Raw genomic sequence first — 22,491 nt, forward strand, 5'->3', positions numbered from 1 at the left:
TCTCAGTGGTTTCCATACATTCTCAACTAATAATGAACGCTATCAAGTGCTTGGAGATGGCACACATTCTCCTTTGCATATTCTCCTTTGTTTTCTCAGAAAGAGAACTAAGAGAGTGGCCATCTCTAAGGCTTCTGTCTCTCTCTCTCTGTGCGTATTACAGACATTGGGCTTCAGGCTCAGTATATGGTGATGGTCTAAGGTGGGGAAGAGGTTTTTCAGTCATGAATGGCTTTGAAAATTAGAAGAGAAGAATCGCAACAATCATCCATAAGAGAACACTTGCAAAACATACACACAATCTCTGATACTCATCTCCTGCCAGACATTCATGAGTTATTAGTGTTTATGTTAAACCTATTCAGTATCTGGCTTCACTCCAATGTTTGTATTACTCAAAACTCCACAAGTTATACTTACCTCAGTTTTAATTCTTGTACATATAAACATTACATACATATATTTTATTTAAATAGATATATAGAAACCGTCCTCTCTTCATTTCTCTTTCCCTCCTTCCCTTCCTTTTTTCTGTTCTTTCTTTCTTCTATTCTTCCTTTTTTTTTCTAGACAGACCAACATTATATATAAATTATATATAAACATCATTGATGTGTGTCCTAATATCAGAAATATAGAATGTTGATGATTACGTTAAAACAGAATTCAAATGGGGTTTGTAAAGCAGACCTTTTGAGACATAATGGAGTATACTGGTAAAGACTAGGAATTTGATGTCCATCTTGAATTGATATTTGGCTCAATTATTTATCACTACTTGGAAATGTCACAACCTTATTGAGCCTCAGTTTCTTCATACATAAAATGGAACTAACCGTCCATTGTGTTGTACAGAAATGAAATGATTTGACATAAAATGTTTGAAAGTGTGTTTGACTAACTTTTAAGTGCTGTTTTAAGGAGCCTACTGTTTAGAGGATTGTGAAGCCTTTGAAAATATATGTATGATATTTTCATCCAAAAGTTTTGGATAAAACTTTTTATATAAAGCTTTTATCACATTTTCAAAGGATCTTGGTCCTCTGTAGTTTCACATATAGGTTAGCTTTGGAAGATGATCTATTTTCAGATAGATAACATTTGTCTGTTAATCTTAATAAATTAACTGATTATGTGTGTGTTTCCCAAAGTGAGTTTGGTTAGTATTTTTGAGGTAGCTAGAAATTATTTATTCAGTTTGTCATAGTCTATTTAAGCCAGTTCTGTGGGTGACAGAATCATTTTTTAAGTATATATTTCTTTCATAATTACAAAAGATCTGAAAAATGCAACAGAGTATAGAAAATGTTATGGCAGACCCCAGTGTACTCTCCACCCAACAATACCACTTCTAATTTAGACATTTATAAGGTGAAGTGGTCTGTGTTGCATATTTACTTTTTTATCCTCAAGGTCTACTTTATATTTTCCTTTCATTAAGTATAATTCCCTTTACATCTGCCAGCAAATGCCTATGTGTGCATGATCTGATTGCTCTTCCTTCAAGCAAATTAGCGGAAAAGCACATTAGAGAAGTTTCTATTTCACAGTATGTCCACTAACAAATGACTGAAACAATTATCTAATTGTGGAATATGATTCTATTGACACTGGAATATTTTTTAAGCATTTTATTATTAGTTCAAGTATACAGTACATTTATAGATATTTATATAGTTTATGAAATGATCCCCCCAATTACTCATCAGCCCTCTGGCTCTACACATAGCTATTACATTACTGCTGACTGCATTCCCTATGCCGTATTCCTCATCCCCGTGAGCATCTCTCAACTACTAATTTGTACTTCTTTAACTCTTCACCCATTTCTCTCTGGTAGTCACCAGATTGTGCTCTATATTTGTGAGGCTGCTTTCAATTAGTTTGTTCTTTCGTTCCTTAGATTCCACATGTAACTGAAATTATATGATATGTATTTTTCTCTATCTGACTTATTTCGCTCAGCAGAGTAACCTCTAGGTCCACCCACGTCATTGCAAATGATAGGATTTATTTTGTATGGCTAAGTAATATTCCATTGTATATATAGACCATAACTTCTTTATCTAATCATCTGTTGATGGGCATTTTAGGTTGCTTCATATCTTGGCTATTATGAATATTGTTGCTGTGAACATAGGGATACATAAATCTTTACAAATTAGTGTTTTAGTTTTCTTCAGGTGAATATCCAGAAGTGCAAATGCTTGGTCAGAAGGTAGATCAATTTATGATTTCTCGAGGAACCTCCAGACTGTTTTCCATAGTGACTGTACCAATTTTCAGTCCCACCAACAGTGTATGAGGGTTCCCTTTTCTCCACATCCTCGCCAATACTTGTTGTTTGTTGATTTATTGAGGATAGCCATTTTGATAGATATGAGTGATATCTCATTGTGGTTTTAAGTTTCAGTTCTCAGATGATTAGTGATCTTAAGCATCTTTATATATGTCTATTGGCTCTCTGCATTTCCTCTTCGGATAAATATCAGTTCGGGTCTTCTGCCCATTTTTAATTGGATTGTTTGTTTGTTGTTGTTGTTGTTGTTGTTGTTATTGAGTTGTATGAATTCTTTATATATTTTGGATATTAACCCCTTCTCAGATGTATCATAGACACTGGAATATTTTTTAGGAATAATTCATTTCTCCTTTTTCAACTTTTAACTGTAATTTAACTATACCAGTTATCTCCAAGTTTTCCTACTTGGATACCACTTTCATTAAGTTTTTAATTATGAATGACAGAGGCTGTGTTTGAAAGATATTTACCTATAAAGAACCTTTACTTACTGTATATAATTGATTTTTGTTTACTCACCCTAATAACCATTTGGATGTGATGGATATTAATATGCACATAACATGTAATAAGTTTGTTTCATTTATAATTTCTCCCAGGTCTACCCTCATTAACAAAGCCCAGTGTACTGTCAGTGTTGAAATTTATAAACAGATCAGTGGAATTCCCATGAAATCTTCCTCTATACTGGCATTTTATTAAAAAAGAATCCAGTATACTGGGTAAGACAAGCATGAAGTCAGGCAGGAGCGCTCAGACAGGCTTATCTTTGATCGTAGTTCTGGCATTTTATCAGCCTACATACACATTCCTTCAGGCATTATGTAAAAATAGTAGCCATAGCATTTTTTTATGCGCATGTTCTGTATGTTCTTATGTCGACTTCCAACTACTTGTGCTGACATAAACAGCAACGAAAATACAAACCATCTCTGTCTAATGATGAACAAGTAAGTTGTCTTCTCAACGTTCTAAAATGAGATCATCAAATGATGTGAATCAGATTCAAAGTATCTAGTTTGGTGTCTTCTATATAGATTGATTAATTGGAGTAAAGAGTAATTCTCCTTAGGCACGGCGATGCTCGATTCAAATGGATTTCTGTCCTCTGGGTCGATGCTAAATATAAGGCAAGGATGTAAATTTTAACCAATGAAAATACAGCCTAGGATAATGAAAAATAGTGGCAAAAATGGAAGGACCAACAAAAGATAAATGACTTTGTTATAATATTTTTATTTTTAAGTTTTCCACCTTTATTGATATAAAATTTACATATAACATTGTATATGTTTAAGGTATACAATATTATCATTTGATAGTTATATATATTGTAAAATGATTACCACAATAACGTTAGTTAACACATCCATCACCCCACATAGTTGCCATCTTTATTTATTTGTTTGTTTGTTTATTTATTGTGAGAACTTTTAAGATCTGATCTCTTGGCAACTTTCCAATATACAATACAAGGTTAACTACAGTCACTATGCAGTACATTGTATCTCTGGAACTTACACATCTTAAAACTGAAAGTCAATATCCTTTGACCAACTTAATGCATTCCCTCTGCCCCTCTCCCCTCTACCTCCAACAACCGCCTAGATCTCTGTTTCTATGAGTTCAATTTTTTGAAAATCTACATATAAGTCAGACCATACCACGTATTCTTTCTCTGTCTGGCTTATTTCATTTAGCATAATGTCCTCGAGGTTCATCCATGTCGTCGCAAGTGGAAAGAGTTTTTCTTTTTTATGGCTGAATAATATTTCATTATGTATATCACATTTTCTTTAGTCATTCATCCATTGGTGAACATTTAGGTTGTTTCCATAACTCGGCTATTGTAAATAATGCTGCATGATCATGGGAGTGCAGATATCTCTTTGAGATAGTGATTTCATTCCCTTCAGATATGTACCCAGAAATGGAATTACCGGATCATATGGTAGTTCTATTTTTTGAGGAACCTCTATACCGTTTACTATTGTACCTGCACCGACTTACATTCCCACCAATAGTGTACAAGGGTTTGTTTTTCTTCACATCTATACCAGCACTTGTCTCTGGTTTTTGTTTTTGTTTTTGTTTTTGTTTTTGTTTTTTTGTTAACAGCCATTTAACAGGCATGAGGTGATACCTTACTGTGGCTTTGATTTGCACTTCTCTGATGATTAGTAGTGTAGAATCCCTTTTCATGTGCCTGTTCGCCATTTAAATATCTTCTTTGACAAATGTTTTTTCATTTTAAATGAGTTTATGTTTATGTTATTAAGTTGGGCTCTGACTTCAGAGCCCAACTGTAAGACAAGGTCACAGGCTGTGTTCCCTTGCAGTGTGGTGACACTGGTTGGGCTACAGGCTGTGGTCCACAATTGCTCTTGGTCAGTTGGGGTCTCAAGCTGTGCTCCCCAACAGGATGTGCCACTGGCTGCATTTCATGTTCAGATGAGTTCACAGGTAGAACCTCACGGTAGGGCAGGGCCTTTGGCTGTGTTCTGTGATCAGGCCGGGCTGCAGGCTATGCTCCCCGAGTCAGAGGAGTCACTGTCTAGGCTTCTTGCCTGGGCAAGGCCACAGGCTGTGTTCAGCAAATTTATAGGATCATGGGCTGGGCTCTGCTGCAAGGTAGGGCTGCAGGTTGGGCTCCAAGGCTGTCCAAGGTCTCTATTCAGGCTCCCTGGTTATATAGGGCCAGAGGCTATACTTAATAGTTGGGCAGGGATGCTGACTTGGCTCCCTGCCCAAGTGAAGCTATAGAATGGGCTCCATAGCTGCTAGGGTTCTTTGTCTAAGCTTCCTTGGTAGGTGAGAGTGGAGGTTATACTCAGCCATTGCACCTGGATGGAGTTTGCTCCCCTGCCCAGGCAGTTCTGTACAACAGACTCTACATTCGGTGCAGATCACTGGCCAGGGATCCAAGCCAGGCAGACCTGCCAACTGAGCTCCCTGGCCAGATGGAGCCACTGGCTCAGCTCGTTTTTAAGATACAGATATTTCACAGGAACGCATGAACTTAGAGGTAAGCATGTATATTTATCTGTAACATTGAATCCAAGAACTCCAGATGAATGCAAAACTCTTTGCTGATATTGAAAATAGTTTGATAAAATGAAATTATGGCATGGTACATTGTTAGTTTTGACTTATATAGAGGCTGATCATTTATATAAGCCAGGAGCAAGCAAAGACAGATGTCAAGCCACCGTGTAAGCACATCTGTTTGAATTGGTTTCATTATTACCTGTGAGCTGCTCTGACCTTGTCAGTTCTGGTGAGTAAAGCACTTAAGTCTTGAGTCCTGTCAATAAATAGCTGCAGCTGATCCACTTCCAACAGGGCGTGACAAGGTCATGATGTTTTGCAACCTCCTCTTCCTACACATGATAATGACCATAGGCTCCGAAGAGATTGCTTTACATCATGTGATAATCCATCAGAAATGGTGTATTCAACTGAAACTTATTAATCACTATAGGCTGAATCTAAGTAGATGATGGACCACCTCTGTAGGAATGCCACAGAGATTTAAAAACAGCAACAAAAACAACAACAAAACACATACACACAAAAAGCAAAACAAAACAAAATTTCTAGCTGAAATAAAGCAAGTGATTAAGTTGTTCGTTTGCTCTCCAAGCTTTATATATAAACCAAAATTAGTTGCATTTAACATTATGGAACTTAAGTATAGAGACTTCGATTTGGAAAAGCACTGAGGGTGAATTTTAATGGCTATGATAATTAAGGGAGAAGTGGTTACTTGTAGAGAAACCCAAGTTGACATTGATAAATTTCATAATAAATTTATGGTAAGTTTGGGCATGGGTGTCAGCCAATTAAATGAACAGTCAAACTCCAAATAGAATTAGTTTCCTTTGAACTACCAACTCCATGGAGAGCTCCATTACTTGGAAAAATCAGACGATTTATAGAAGAAATCCATCAAATTATATTGTCTGGAACAAAATAAGAGCTGATGTAGCAACTGTGTTTATAAGGGAGAGAAACCTAATTTTGGATCAAGATCATCAACTATCATTTTAAGTCAAACATTCCAAGAGTCAGAGGCAAGTTCAAGGCTTGAGAATAGAAACTAAACCTCCCATAATTTTTTTCTGAATATATGTGTTATAAAATATTTACTATATATTATATTATGTATACTAATCAATATAAATATGTGTCTAGTAATTAATTGTTTTTAATATGGCAAAATTTAAGTTCAAAATTTGCAAATTCAAATGCTTGCAGAGCCAGAAAATGAACATGAATAGTATCAGAAAGTGCCCAGTGTTATAGAATAGTGAATGTTGGGGACCATGGCCAACTGGGGGGCTTGTGATTGATTTAAAATCATTCTCATTCAGTTTTCTGATTCAGAAACCTCCTTTGGACAATGCAAATGCAGGTGATTTTGACCAATAGACCCCCCAGATCTAGGAACTCAGACTGAGATCATTAAATAATTACTTGAACCAAATTCACCTAAAGATATATTAAGATGACATAGATGTTACTATTCTAACATTGAAAATATTAAGTAGCACCGGAATCTGTGCATAATATTATTTAAAGAATGCATCTGAATCACATACATAGAAATGTTTTAAGAATTTGCATCCAAGAAATCAGGCTATAATACATATTAACTTTTTGGCAGCGCTTTGAATTCCTTGGTTAAAGGGGCTCTGCTAGCCTATTGCATTCTGTTGACTTAGATCACATTTTCATGTTTATTGATAGCTACCACTTTGCTTAGTTATTTCACTGACCCATGGACCATTTTACTATTGATCATTAGTATTTATTCTACTTAATTACACTTGTATTGATATCTCAGTAATTTCTGCTTAATTTGCTTCCAAGGAAGGGTTTGGAAACTGAAACCTTTAACCATTTGCATTGCTCTGGGATATACTTCTGCCTGATAGTATTTATCTATTTTCAAAAGAGAATAGGTTTTATAGCGGAAGTAATTAGAAATCTTTCCCATTCAACATAATGAGTACTTGCAATATAAAACATTCGTTCTAAGAGAATTCTCCAGGTTTAAAATATATCCTTATTAATTAAATTGGCAATAATTGTTGCATAAGTGTGAACTATTTTAAGCTTTGTAACATTTTAAAAAATTAACCATTTTATTGGCATTATCTGCATTTCTGGAGTATGCCATTATTACATAATAAATATTTGTAAATAAATGGATGAATAGATCAATACGCTTTTACTTACAGCTGTTAGCAAATTTGTAAGAAATTTAGAAGAAATTTTTCAATGAACTCTCTGTTAGTACTAAAGAAATAGTACCAACTTTGATATAAGGAGAAAGTGAAAGTGATACTAACACTAGTATTTCTTAAATGAACAGGTGATACATGAGTTCTCTGTTTGAATCAGTAATACAAGAAATAATAATTATAATTGGTGTATATTAGAACTCACATCCATTTTCCTAACCTTCAAATTCAGAATTATATTACAGAAGGAGCTTTGACAGACCTGGAAAAGTTAGATCAGAACATGTAGGTTAGGATACTGGGAGTAGAATTCTGTAGTTCTCATTAATAATCCCTTGGCCGTTCTAGATTCCTATCACCTCACATAATTTTTGGTACTAGAGGGGATGAAATTATCTTTATCTGATTGACCATATTTTTAAGCCCATGTACCAAAATCTGTTTTTCTTATTATTTATAACTCAGCCTGAAAAATACACATGATGCTAAAGGGTGTTCTGTAAATGTATTGATTTTTTTTTTTTTTACTATTCTGTGATTCTTTAAACCCATTTTTTTTCAAATTAAATATGATTATTATAGCATAAAAATTGGATATTTCTCAAAGTCCAGAATCCTCAGTCACTGTATTAAATTGTTCCTGGCATCAACATTGGAGGCTAGAGATTGTTAATGTGATGGTTCCCATAAGACACCAAAACAGTCTATCCTTTATGTTGATTGTGCGGTTAGGGATGGTGCTGGTGGCTTCTGATTTATGGGTAAAAGTCAGAAAGAGAGAAAGTCAAATTAAAAAATCTTAAAAATTTCTAAATTCAGATTTGGTAGTTAGGTGATTTCTTTTAGAACATGTTAGAGATTTGAACCTATGAACAATTCTTCATTTTACAGGTCTTGGATGGTAGAGTCAGTCTGTTCTTTGCATGTATTTGTAGCAAGATGAAATCAAACTTTTTGGCATTTAGTTAGGTTTGGGCATTTAATGTAGTTAGATTTAGTTTGATTAGGTTTTATTCAAAGTACCTGGCTAGATAATTTTGAAATTTAAAAAAGCAATCATATTTTCTTATGCTCTGAACTGGACACCCAATGTTAAAAGTTTATCTTCCCAATATGCATCACCCATAGGTTAACTCAGTCAAAATATCTGGACTGTTGACTTTCAGAGTCAAAGGTATTGTCATTGGTCTAATCATGTATTGGATTCAGATTGACAATGAAGCAGCAGAAGTAACTCTGGGAAATTCATGTGGCAGATGTTTTTAAAACCATCAAATATTACAACTTTAAATTCACTCAAAATTGATTAGACCCACTCCTGTGATTTTGCCTCTCTCTTACTGGTTTTGTTTAGTTAATGTTGTAATTAATCTTTGGAAAAATCTAATTCATTCCCAAGCTTCTTTCATGCCATGATCTGTTTGTGTAAATCTTCTGAAACAAAATATCCTGTCTAATTTGATCTGTTGTCATGATTGAGAATAGTAAGTTGATATTGCTTTGTTTCTACAGTGATATAATTAAGATGCCCACGCTTTTCTAATTAATCTAATCTAAAATCGCTTTGGCTATTAGACATCCTAATAGAATATAATACACTGTTTTTCTTTCTTATCTTTGTCATTAGTCAAAAGAATTAATCTTGCCAAGTTTGAAACACACCCAATGTTTATTTGCATATTCAGATTTTAGTCTAAGCCAGAATTCTTTGTCAAATATGATCAGTCACTCATTAAATAGTATTACTCTCAGACCACTGTAATAATGTTTAAAGAATAATATATAATGATAAATAATGCTATATTATTTAAAATGGCAATATGTATATTATTTATATTTAAGGTACATAATATATGTTTACATATGTATAATATATATCCTAATATGTTTAATTTAATATGTTAAATAATTATATAATGTTATATTTAGGTATGTGTTTGTATGTGTGTGTGTGTGTGTGTATATGCATATATATATATATATATACACACACACAGGTATATATATATATATATATATATATATATATATATATATATACACACCCTAAGCGATTATTTAAAATATTTATAGTATATTATCTATTCTAGATAAAACAAATAATACAAAGCAAATAAATATGTGACCTTTACCCTGGAAATTGTAATAGGACAACAGAAAAAATAAGTATCTAACGAAGAGAAATTCAGTAAATGACCAGTTCACTTTGAATATAGTAATAGTCATCATAGCCCATGGTTAATATTTAGAAACAAGTAATGTTAATATTTTATCAAAGTTATTTTAGAATATAAGACTGTAGTAGAAAAAAAAGTTGTGTATTAATTCTTTATTGTAATTGCCTATATAAATATGCACAAAATTTGCAATGTCAGCAATGCGATATTTGTTGTAAATTTTAATGTCAGATTTATTATCCAAGAGAGATATATTCATAAATAGACACATACCAGAAGTTTTAAACATAAAATTAAACTTTATATTAATTATAAAATAAATAGGAATAGGAAAGAGTTTAGGAAACCATGAATGGTTTTCTCTGAATTTTTCTCTTGGTAGTATACTATTGTGCAAATCAGAATTTTTTCTTTTGTGATAAATGGCAAACATTATTTTTGGAAATTGGCAACACAAAGATTAGAATTAAAAGTAGGTTTTGTTTTTGAATGGCTACTTCACATTTGATTTGTTAACTAAATGATTTAGTAATGAAACTAAAGAGGAGAAGTTTATTAAACAATATTAGGATACAGCTCTACCGGTTTCAAAGAAAACTTGCCTGATTATCCCTCAGGGTATGTTCAAATCTGCTATTAAATAGCTGTACTTATATTAAAAATATAAATTCAATTAAATGAGTCATAGTAGTATTAAATTCACACTACATATTAAATATGTTGAGGAAACTACTCTTTAAACAAGTATCCCTAACTCATTTTGTTAATACTCTGACTGAAATCATGTATGAGTATATAAATAATAGTTTACTTAATGTATGAATTGTTGATGGTAAATTATTTCAATAGATTGCAATCTGTTGAAAGAAGCGAATATTATGATACTCAGAGATACTTGCATGAAAGCCATTCTTAAACATTCTATTTGGAAACAATTGTTTTAAATTAATTTTTGAACATCTACCGTGTATTTCAATACTTAAAATATTTATTTTCTACAAACAAACTATCCTTTATAGGTTTTCAGCTTTGATTATATTTTCCTCATATCTAAAGTCAGTATTTTAATCTTATTTCTCAAGGAGGTATATATTTTTTAATTTTGCAAAGAGAGTTCTGTTCTCAGTTCAAAAATAAGGCTTGCATGGCTAAAGACTAAGAATGAGTTCTTTAAAAATTCTTTAATGAAATTTTATTCATAATAAAGTATAGAAATGGAAAAATTGGAAAATTGAGGTAAAATTATTATATAAAAGCATTTTTTATCAAGACATGCCTTTTCTAATTGCATATGTTTAGGGCAAAATTCAGATTAATTTGAATTAAAGACATTCTGCAGCTAAATAGTAATAGATTAAACCCTCTTTTTGTACTCATTAATCTCATGAACTCTATCTTAATTTTTTTACCACAATATTTCTTCTTTTTCACATATTTTTCATATTGATATATGTGATGGATTTACTCAGTCTTTGAATATATCATATACTCATATTATAATGAATGTGTGTGTATAATTTTTAAAAAGTAAAAAAAATAATATAAATTCCATTGTTGTTGTGATTAAGGAGAAAAAAATCTAGAAAACTGCTCAACATCATTAGTCATGGAAATGCAAATTAAACAGCAATGAAATACCTTTACATACCCACCAGAATACTTAATATTAAAAAGACTGACAATACAAAGTGTTGATAAGGATGTGGAACAACTGGTATACTTTCACATTGTTGGTGGAAATACAAACATGAAACTATCACTTTGGAAAGCTATTTGACAGTTTTTCATAGACATATGCTTTCCTTGTGGCTCAGCAATTTTGCTTCTAGGCATATATTCAGAAGATATGAGTGTGTACATGCACAAAATTCATATCACAGCAGCTTTATTCATAGTAGCACAAAACCGAGCGGTTACCAGAAGGTAGGAGGGAGGAGGGAGATTCATGAAGGGAAAAACTTAAATTATTTCTTCAATTAAAAATAAACAAACAAATAAATAGTGAAAAAAAATAACACAAACTGGAAACAACCCAATTTTGCATAAGCAGGAAAATAAATAAACAAATTATGTTAGAGCCAAACGATAGAATACTGAACAATAAAAAAGAATGTATAAACTGCCATACACTGCAGTGTGGATAAATTTCACATACATTATTTTGAGAAAAAGAAACCAAAGGGGCATATACTGTATGAATCTATTCATATGAAGATCAAGAAAAGGCCAATCTGCTGATCATGATAGAAGTCAAAATAGAGATTATGTCTGGGGCCCAAGTTTTAACTGAAAAAGGAACACAATGAAAGTTTAGGTGAATGGAAATGCTTTATATCTTGATTTTGGTAGACTATATGTATACATGCATAAATATACACAAATATACACACATAAATATCAATCAAGCTATCCAGTTAAGCTTTGTACATTTTACCAAATTTAAACTATACCTTAAGAAATAAAAAGAAACATTGTATTATTGATTATTGCTACGTAGAAAAAAATAGAAGATTTTTATGAGTATTGCTTATACTAACACATGGGCCTTGACATCTAATTCCTCTTCAGCCTGACTGTACTTATTTTCTATAAACCTCTTATCCATAAGTTTCTTAAGAATTGTTTTTGTCACAAAGCACACTTTCTAGCAAAGCTTACAGACTCTGCTAATACCATAGGGAAAGAAAGAAAGTTTACAAATCAGAATTTACTGTATGTAGTGTTTACCTTTGTAATTGAGTTACTGCATTTGAAAAAATGGTGAAATCTGTAATAACTAAACCAGCAGGAATCATACGTACTTATATGTGCCAAGACTGTACCAGGTACTATTATATGGACCATTTCACTGCTCCTTATTGCAACATTAATAGAGTAGATAGATACTATAGTTTAATCTTAAAGAGTCCTGGAGCTGTACCTCAAATCTAGGAAGAGTAACTTCAGAGAACCTGTCCTTAAATGGATTATTTTTATACTGGATGTTCTGAATATAATGATTATATGACCAAAACAGCTGGTCTATTGTGAGTCACTCTACATTTAGACCTTTGTAATGAATGAGATGAATCACTTGCTTATTAGCAGGTCAGCCATTGCAATTTCTTAAGTATGTATCTGAAGTGTAAGCAGTTCTTTGGAAACTATGGTTAATTTTTATGCTCTTAAGATGTAGGTACATTATGTAGAATGTTTCTCTACTTTCAAATACATTAACATTATGGAATATAAACAGAAGATGCAGGAAGGCACATACAAAAAGGGTAATTAATGTGTTCTTAGATTCTGGAAAAGAGATCATTGGATTTGAGTGTGGAATTCCAAAGATTTTTTAAACGAAAGGCTGAGGTGCTGCATTAGCATCTGTTGGAAAGAGGAAATGCTTGGGAAACCAAATGAAGGTAGCACAGAAACTACTTTCTAGTGAAAGCTGTATTGTGGAGGATCTCAGTTCTCCATTTAATGGAATTTCTTAGGAAATAAAAACATTACCTCATTGATTATATTTTAAGTACCTTTTTTTTTTTTGAAATAATAAAACTTAGGATATAACTTATACTCCACTAAAGGAAGGAATCTTCAAAGGTAAAATTATCACCCTTTCAACACCCTTAGAAATTTGATAAAAGATAGAAGGAATGCCAAAATACTCAGATTTTAAAGTATTACTAGATTTCTCTTCTTTATAATTTTTCTGATTTCCAGGATGATTGATGATAGTAAGTTTAGCACAGTTATTCCATAACTGATTTTGGATTCATTTATGAAATTGTATTTAGTGAACCCTAAGTATGAAAGAAAATTGAATCTATCTGATCTGCCTGATAGCCAAAGCCTTAGGTCAGAGAATTTTAGGATGAATCTATGCTTCATTCATTTAAGTAAATTAAACATTTATCTTGTATGAATGCGATTAATCTGAGGCTCTCAAGTACAAATACAATTTCAGATTTCTGTCAGCTCAAGTTTATTGGCATTTTTCTGATGTAAATTAACCTTAACTTGGTTGTCTTCAGTTGCCAATGGCCTTAGACATGTCTTATGTCACAATCATACTTAAGATGTGTACATATGTAAAGGGGAAAAGCTTGACATGGTTTGTAAATTATCTCATATAAATCTATTTTTTCATGCAAGTTATGAATAAGTTATGAACAAGCATTTGTTTACAGCGTTTTTTTTTTTTTAAGTAACTTTTTGTAACTGCAGCGATAATGGAGATCCACGGAGACTTACTTCATTGTATAACAGACAAAACCAAAAATTATTACTTGGAAAGATATATTAAGTTAAAATAGATTTAAAAGCTACATTTTAAACAATCCCATGTATTGTCACAGGTGAAGAAAGTTCCATTTTATTCTATAGATGAAGTATTATAGCTATTAGCTTATTTCTTAAAAACTGGTACATTACTATGGCATGTCTCTTTCACCAAAATACATGAAAATATGTGGTGAATAATTTTCCAAAACTTGTAGAATTAATTGAGTATAAGAATCCACAGAGTCAAATTTATCACTGTTTAATTTTGGTCCATGATTGAATAATAAAATTATTAAATTAATCGAATCAAAAAAACCTCACTCCAGAATATCTACCTTTTCAAAAAAAAAAAAAAAAACAAATTTATTCACATTTCCTCTTTTTCATCTCCTCAAGCTCTATTACCATAGAAAGTGTATGGAGGAGATTGAGAGTTTGGGGGCCAAACTACCCCTTTTGTGTAAATAAGTTCTTCGTTCAGAACCTGTTCAAATTTCAATTTAGTGTTTAAAAACACTATTCAGTCAGAGAGACAAACATTTCTTACTAAAAACACTATTAAAGATGCAGTACTCCTACAGAACAAAGTAGGACATGTTTTGAAAAAGTAGATCAGATATTATAGTTAGAAAAGTTCGTTTGAAAATCTTTGCTTTGGCTGTAACTTTAAAACTTATATAACTTTAATAATTATTATTAAATTTTTAAATAAGACCAAAAACTACAAAAATCTGTTTATGTGAATTTCCATCTTATTATCCACTAGAAATAATGTAAGTAAAATATTACCTCACATTCTTTAAAGTCATGACCTGCCTAAATGGCATAAAATATATAGTAAAGACTTAATTCTTCTATTTGATTAGTTATACAATAGAAGTCAGAATATTTGGCTTACTGAGACCAGAGAAATACTAAAAGTGAAAATGCAGTAAAATCAAACATTTTTGCAACTGCATCAAATTTTAGAAGAAATGAGCAAAGAATAACTGTTTTCAAAAGATTCTTCACATGTGTGCCCTTTAATATGTGTTTATCACCAATTAAATATTTGACTCAAGTATTTAAGGTAAACGTTTTTAACTGTAGTATGTTTGCTGATTGATAAGGATTTCCTCTGTGAGAGGCTAAAAAGTAGCCAGTCATCTTCAGCCAAAGGCACATTTTACGTCTCTGTGTAGTAGCGTACTTTGAAAAATGGTTTACAGAAGTTCTTACTCAAGTTTTATGAAAGACAATGTGGCATTTAAAAGTGATGATATGTTCTAATTTTTAAGCTAGGTAGAGAGTTTACAGATACTCACTTTACTCTTATGGTTCATAGCAGGCAAATTTTTTTTATTTATATATCATTTTGTGTATCACAGCTTCCAATAAGAATTAAAATTAATAATTTGCCATTAAAAGGAATACATAATTTAAGTAGGGAGTCTAACTCTATTTTAGTCTTATTAAAGTGGGATTTCTTCCAGTGGTTTCATCTCCAGTTATATAATTATTTTAACAAAATATAGTTTAGAAACAGATCTATAATACCTCAAAAGTTTGTGAATTTCTTTAATATTCATACTAAATCCTAAATCTGTAGTTACTGGGTAGAATTAATAACCTTAAACTGGTACTTTAATTCATGATATTCAAGGCATCTTTAGAGCTATGGGCCAGAAACTTATAGAGGACTGATAAAAACTGGAGCTTAACTCCTCTCCCCCAGGAAAATATACATATTCTCATGCACACTTTTTTAATAATAAAGTTTAGTATAGTAGTTATAAATCTTAATAATCCATCATTGCTGGTAGATATAACATCAATTAGTGTTAAAAAACAAAAAAAAAAAAAACAAACAAAAAAAAGCCCACAATCCTAGTACTTCCTTTCCACATAACTGCAGATTCTCCAAAGTTGTTCCTGGTGCAGACTTATAGGACCTATTTAGCTGCATGCTGCCTGAGTTACCCCATGGCAATTCCTGCATGACAATGTTTCCATCTATTTCTTTACCTATTCTTAATCCCTGCATTTAGAGGATTTAGGTTGCAACAAGCACTTATTCATGCAGAGGCACAATCTGTATTCCAATAATGTATACATATTTCTGTCTTGCTCTTTAATGTTAAATGTGACCTTCAGGTGTTAATAAAATTGCTTAAGAATATCCAAGGGATTGAAAGCTATCTATATGTTATCCTACCTAAGCACAATGATACCAACCCTTGGCTAAGTAACATATACATAGAAATGAATACTGACATTACAGTGTTGGGTACAGTGCATTACGCTTTCATCTCCATTGGCTTTAGCCAAACTGTGTATTCGAGAATGCCTAGTTGTTCCCAGTGTGACTTTAAGGGATAATCATTCTTCGCTAACTTCTTTGCCTCCTTTTTTTTTCCCCCAGTGCGTTTACCTTTTCTTTATTCTCTATAAGGAATATTCCTGCCTTACCAGCTATAAATTTATTTGGCTTGATTCAGTTTATCCTTGATACCTCAATTTAAACATCTTTTCCTCTGGGGCACTTTCCTTGAACATGTCTTTTTTTTTTTTTCTATTGTAGCATGTAATTCATTTTGTTTCCTGAAATACGAAAGAACAGAGTAATATGATACCTAAAATATTGTATGTGCTCAAATACCATTTGTCATTGAATGTTATATGTATGAATGAATGAGTGCTATAATTATGTGTATATTTAAAATATACTTATTAAGTATATAGTGTCCTTTATTTTTGATTTTAGAGATGCTCAAGATAAAAACTAAAATAATTAAATTTGGACTTTTCTATATATAATATAGGTGCAAATCATCTTGTTTTATACCTAAATTATTATTGTCTGCTTTTCATACAGTGTTTTTCAATATATATATTTTTTCATTTAATCTTATTCCTTCTTACTGATGTTTTCAAACCAGGCTTCAGAACCCTGGAGAGCTCCAAGATTAATTTGAACCAAGAGACCCTGAATGCCTGAATTTTACTGCAAGAAAACTAGTAATGTATAGTAATCAGAATTAATCACTGTTTCCTATAGTACAATTTTTTTTTCAAAAAATCTCACTTTTACTAATAAGATAGATGAGAGCATTCAATAGTTCAATAGCTGACTCCAAAATTTAGGATCTTTTCCCACAACTCATTGCCTTTTCAACATCCATTTGAACCTACAGCTTTTATAGCTCATATTGAGGCTAAATTTCTCTCTTTTGCCTATATGGTTCATTGGCATTTAAAAGTCAATACCTCCTAATTTTAGAGAAGATGTTGGAATTAGCCTTCCGATTTGAGAATAAGTTCTGAGGCAGGAATTTTTATATCTTAAAAATTAAAAAGAAGCTGTAAACTCTGCCATAAGCTACTTTCCCTGGTTTAGAATCTTAGAATGGCTGCAGTTATATGGATCTTTATTTTGGGGATCTACACCAGCCTCATCTTGGGCTATGCCACCTTCCTTATCCTTAAGCCTTCCTCTTTTCTGTTCATGAAACATTAAATCTATAAATGAAAATCCTAGGATATGTTATAGTATCTTGTTCAGTAATATATTACAGATTCTCCAGTTACTTAGACCAGGAGTTGGCAGACTAAGGCCTGTGGGTCAAATTGAACCCACCACTCTCATTTTTTAAAAATAAATTTTTATTGACTTACACCCATGCCCTTCTGTGTACATATTATTTATGGCTGCTTTTGTGCTACAACAGCAAAGCAGAGACCCTACATCTACAAAGCCTGAAATATTTCCTGTCTGGTACCTTATGGAAAAGAGCCTTTACTGACTCCTGGTTTAGATAAAAGGAGTTATTAAGTGTGGGTTTCAAAAACATATTTGAGAGAGTTAAGTTTCCTGGTGACAAACTACACAGATTGTGGTCACATGCAGGTAAACTAAAACTGAATCAGACTCGTAAGAAACAGGGAATGATGGAGACTGTGGGAATTTGCTTAATTCACACTTTGCTTAAGAAATGCAACTGCTACCCAGCCCCAAGTCAGTTTGCCTTATGAAATTGTGGACTATGTCTTGTAAACATACTTTTTTAAGACAAACCAGAAAGTTATAGTCTTATGTGAACACTTCAAATTAAACAAAAACTGGCTAAGTATTTTCAGTTTGTGCCAAAAACAGAACTCGAATTTGGCATAGACCTTCAATTCTAATACCACCTTTAAAAAAATTGTTATTTTTCTAGAACTCTAAGATTGAACCATATTTTAGCACCAGTGAACTATTAACAAATAATATATTTTTTATGGATCATGCTTAAAATATTTATAATAGAATTTTAGATACTTAAAAATAACATTTATAAAAATAATAGAGGTGTTACTGATGAAGTCTATGAGGGTTTTCATCAAAATTGAACTTAAACAAAAAAGTTATTTGGAATCAGTAATAATCAAAGAAAAAAAGGTCACATACTATTTTTAATCAATATGGTATGCTCCACACTTAACCCTCAGTGTAAATGTTAATGCGATATAATTAGCCTTGGGTGAACACCTGTCAATAGCTGCTGAGGCAAAGAGAAAACTGTAACAGATACCTGAACTGTGTGTGTATTAAAAAACTTTTCAACACAACAGAATTTCCATTTAGAAGGGTACAAAATCTATAGAGTGTGGTTAAGCCAAGGTCTTAACACCCTTAGCTGGAAATTGAGTAGAAGTTAATAAAGGGGCTGCTTTTCAAGATGGTAGGGTGAGGAAACTTAGTGAACAAGAAAAAGTATAGAGCCCCTGAGCTTAAGGTTTATTATCATTCCTCAGCCAGCAGAGTGAAAGGGATGACCAGGTTATGGAACCTGGAGTGAGAGTTCTATGGTTGTCTGACAAGAGATTTTGATGGAGAAGTATAACCAACCAGCTGAGGCTTAGAAGCAAAGGAAGGAACCAGGAAACATCCTGACCTTGCTCCCTTTCTGTGCTTCCTGCCAGTTCCTCACAATGCTGAGCACACTGGAAGCCTGAGGGACAGGCAGTCTGTTGAGACAGTCCCTAAAGAGCAGCCCCCTGGGGCACACAGAAGAGTGTGGAGAAAGTGAGAGTTGTCTCTGAAGAGTCAGAGGAGCAATACTCAGCCCATTCGCCTGCCTCTCACTGCATGAAGTGTTCTCTCTAACCTTTGAAAATTATAAGGTCTTCTAAAGCCAAAAACACAGTAATACAGAACATGAATTTAGAGATTTTTCTATAAAGCAACTGAAGTGAATGACCTGTGAGTAAATACTTGCGCAGAGAGAATCAAATGTATCTGTTAATGACTATTATTACATCTTTTTTTTTTTTTTTTACTGTGTGTCTGGGGAGCTGAGAAGTCAAGCGAGAGTGAGAGAGACAGTGGAAACTGAAATACCACACACCTTCTAGCATTCTCTGAGAGGAAATATTGAATGTACAGTAGCTATTCTAAATAAATGGACGTGTATAAACTTTGAAGGAAGGATTTCCATGGAGAAAACTGTAAGAAAGTGTATGGTTATATATCGGCGCATTCCCCAGTACTGAACTCAACTGACTGATTTTGAAATTCAGTTGATTACGTTAATCAGACCATGATCTTGAAGGTGTTACTGTAATTGAGGAAAAGAAAGCACTTCACTCTTAATTCTAGTCTTAGGCTGGTCTGATAAGGAAAATAAACTTGGATGACTTGACAGATGTTGCATAATTCTGGAAAACCTTAATTAGTGTTTTTGGAAAAGCAAGCAGTAGAATTTTTGCTACATTTGATTTAATCTGGACATTATTTAAAAGCCTTGGTTTTACTTACACATAACTTTATGTAATATCAAATTATTTTTTGGGCTACAATTTCCAAAATTGGTTTCAGTCATTAAGTTGCATATAAAATATTGGGTAAACTATATTTTTTTTACTGTTTCCAGGTTATATTAGTAGGAGTAATCTGTTTTTATATCTGCATTAATACATTTCAGCATATAAATTTATCTAAATGCTTTTTTAGTTCAAACTATTTATTTATTGCAATGCATGCATTTGAGAACATCCTTTTAGGAAAATAAATTAAATATGAAGGAGTTAACATGAATATAAATTTTAATAACAGGTTTTTTAAAAGTGGTAAAACCTAAAATTGGACATTTTTATTAAAAGATAGATTAAACACATAATCCCTAGAATCACAATATCTGGGCTTGATTCCAGACCTGCTACTAATTAGTTCTATGAACTTGGACAAGTTGCTATACCTCTCTGCCTCACATTTCTTATCAGAAAAAATGAGAATACTACTTTTTCTGAGATTGCTGTAAGCACTAAGAATTAACAATTACAAATTTATAATTCCTAGTTCTAACAGATTTCCATAATTTATTACGGCAGAAAATCATGAAAATATGTTAGAATTAGAAACTATAAATTTATTCAAAAAGTATTGTAGTGAAAAGTATTATTGAGAATGTGTCAATAGGATATAGATTTATTTTTGCACTGTTGGTAGAACTTCTCAACTCTGTTATTCAGAGATTCATAAAAATCTTCAATAAGCTGAATATTTATAAGTCTTTCCTGGTGAGCTCAATTTGTGAAATTCAGATTTGATGACTATAAAAATCCTGAAAATGAAAAAAAAACTGAACAATATGTTTAATTCTTTTTTAAAAAATACTCAGACAAGGAAATGTATTATCCCAATATTTTACTTTATGAGATAATTTATATTAGATTAAAGAGTAAGTTAAATACTAAAGAGTAAACGAGTTTAAATGTGTATAAAAATTTTAATTTTCTTTGCCAGAATTAAGGAAATAAGGTTTAATAGAAATCACGATCTACCTTTTAAACAGCTTGTCACAAGAACAGTATTTATTCTACTAAGAAGCATTAAAAGTTTATATAAGAAAATAATATAAGATCAAGACATATCTTTTAAATACTCAGATTTATTGTTCATCTTTGTACTCTCTGAAAAATGACAAATCCTTCAACTATAATGTAATTTTGAGAGCAAATGAGGAAAAGGACATTCTTGGAGGCCTATCCCATGAAATACCATATCAGTGGCTACAATATGCAAGTTTTCAGAGTCTTGCTTTTCATTAAAAAATTTTAAGAACCTGTTAAATGAATGAAACAAAGTAAAAATGAATTTATAACATTTTTAAGGAAAGCATTACTGCAATTATAAGAAAATGTTATTTGAATGTGGTTCCATACTGTAGCAGTTAGCACCCCTTCTTTGCATGCAGAAGGTCCTGGGTTCGCACCCCAGTGGAGCCACGGTTTGTGGTCTATGGCCATGCCACCCTGAACAAGCCCAATCCCATCTGATCTTGGAAGCTAAGCAGGGTCGGGGCTGGTTAGTACTTGATTGGGAGACCACCTAGGAAGACCAGGTGTTGTAGACATAAAAATAAAATAAAATAATAATAATAAAGAAAATGTTATTTGTTTTTCTGTGAAAATATAATCAAGCTAAAGTATTTTATATTTATTACTTATATAATATTTTCTTCAAATTTTCCCCTTAGATTTTTATAAATCATTCAATAATTCAAAACATGAGGTATTACATTATATTAGCTGTTCCAGGTCATGAGAACTGACAGCACATCTCTTCTCAAGTTCATGTTCATTGATGTGTCACTCTGAAAGTTCAAAATAGTCGATGAGGGTATTATTTGTACTGGCTAACACTATATATCTGTTCTATAAATCTTTATTTTTCACACTTGAAGTATCCCATTAAATTCCATCATTTTTATCCTTTTTTTCCCTTCTATTTTTATAATAAGTTATGTACTACATTAATTACTACTGAACAGTACAGAAGTTTTTACTAGCCTATAACAAATCTGTAACATAACCATAAAAAAATCGTTTGGGAAATAATGACTTCCAGATACTTCTAAGAATATTTAGTCTTAAAACTAGGTCAATCTTTAATACTAGGTTGTTTCTAAAGAAGTGTTTCTTTGTAAGATTCTCCTAAGGCTGGTCAGAAGTCTATTTGAAATGGTATTTGCCATTTGCCAGCTGAGCGACTTTCAGCAACTTATTTGTCCTTTCCGATACTTTGATTTTTTTTTTGAAATTGATGTGCAATAATAATAATTTAGAGTTTATGACACATTAATGCAATAATGTCTCTGGAGTTTAGCACAACATTTGGTACTTGAAAATCCTTACTTCTGTGTGGATCGATTTTACAATAGTTATATAATCTGCAATCCAGCGTTATACATGGATGGTTCAGCCTTTACTATCCTGACTGCTAATGCTCCATATTTCATTTGGTCATTTAGTTAATAGAATTAGTTTATATCTGCTAACTTACAAACTCAGTCTAAATATTTATATATTGTGGTCAATCATAGTTGAGATGAAGGATGTTTTGGTTATTAGGTGGGTGGAATCAAATATTCCATAACTTGATTGGTGAGAAGCTGAAGAATTAGGCAAAAACGTGTTTAGAATGGAGAAGACAGACTCTCCCCCAAAATCCTAAAAGTAAAATTGATCATTTTTGTCTTGT

General features: G+C 32.2%; 1 protein-coding gene and 1 pseudogene across 3 annotated transcripts in view; both read left to right on the forward strand.

Moving 5' to 3' along the window:
* DCC (DCC netrin 1 receptor) overlaps positions 1–22,491 on the forward strand; it is a 1,187,310-nt gene that overhangs the window by 744,545 nt on the left and 420,274 nt on the right. The window lies entirely within an intron of this gene.
* LOC118610095 lies at positions 21,246–21,364 on the forward strand (annotated as a pseudogene).

This window comes from Rousettus aegyptiacus, unplaced genomic scaffold (assembly GCF_014176215.1).
Source record: "Rousettus aegyptiacus isolate mRouAeg1 unplaced genomic scaffold, mRouAeg1.p scaffold_m13_p_12, whole genome shotgun sequence".
NCBI classification, from domain to species: domain Eukaryota; kingdom Metazoa; phylum Chordata; class Mammalia; order Chiroptera; family Pteropodidae; genus Rousettus; species Rousettus aegyptiacus.